Here is a 685-nt window from a genome sequence, read left to right as displayed (position 1 = left end):
CCCAAGATCCTGAGAGGAGAAAGGAGGAGAAGGGACTGAGGTGTGGCCATCCCCCGGGGGTGATTTCTTGCTTTCTGTCTCTCTCTTTCTGGCGAGTGCATCTGCCCTGTACCAAAAACCTCTCCAAAAAGGAAGACTAAAAAAAAGAACAGGGAAAAAAAAAAAACCTCTTCTAATTAACAATTTTACTTGAGTTCAACACAATTTTTGATAAATCAAGCAAAACTCATAAAATAATCTGCCACACTTGTTTCCAAAGTAAAAGATTTAAAGGCTCACTTTTCCAGTGGTCGTCTAGTCTTTGAACATATTCAAACAAAAAAATGGGTTACAAATGGATAGTTTTTAGGTGACTTAAGGTTTTGGAAGCACAGTGCCAGAAATATTTTTTAACTCCGATTTATATTTTAGTGTGTAACTGCCCGCTTCCCGGGCCATTCACTGACCGAGGTACTTCACAAGGAAATGTACCAAGTTCATGCTGTTTTGGAAGCGGCTCCGGGAGCTGCTGGCTTTTAAGCAACAGCACTTTCCGCCTGCAGTGGAGACAGTCTACCACGGCACGCGGACGTTCCTATTTGATTCTCTTGGATAGATTCGACGGCGTTTCCCGTGGATTCATGGAAACTTCCAGACGAAACGCTGTAGTCCCAATACCCAGTTTCCGCCGCTGGCTGGTCCAACC

General features: G+C 43.9%; 1 protein-coding gene across 2 annotated transcripts in view; it reads right to left on the bottom strand.

Annotated features, from left to right (window-relative positions):
• SYK (spleen associated tyrosine kinase) overlaps positions 1-685 on the bottom strand; it is a 114879-nt gene that overhangs the window by 107246 nt on the left and 6948 nt on the right. The gene's annotated exons all lie outside the window — the stretch shown is intronic.

The sequence above is a fragment of the Tupaia chinensis genome, unplaced genomic scaffold (assembly GCF_000334495.1).
Source record: "Tupaia chinensis unplaced genomic scaffold, TupChi_1.0 Scaffold141173_1, whole genome shotgun sequence".
In the NCBI taxonomy this organism is placed as follows: Eukaryota; Metazoa; Chordata; class Mammalia; order Scandentia; family Tupaiidae; genus Tupaia; species Tupaia belangeri.
The sequence above is the reverse complement of the archived record's forward strand: the minus strand, read 5'-3'. Positions and strand labels throughout refer to the sequence as shown.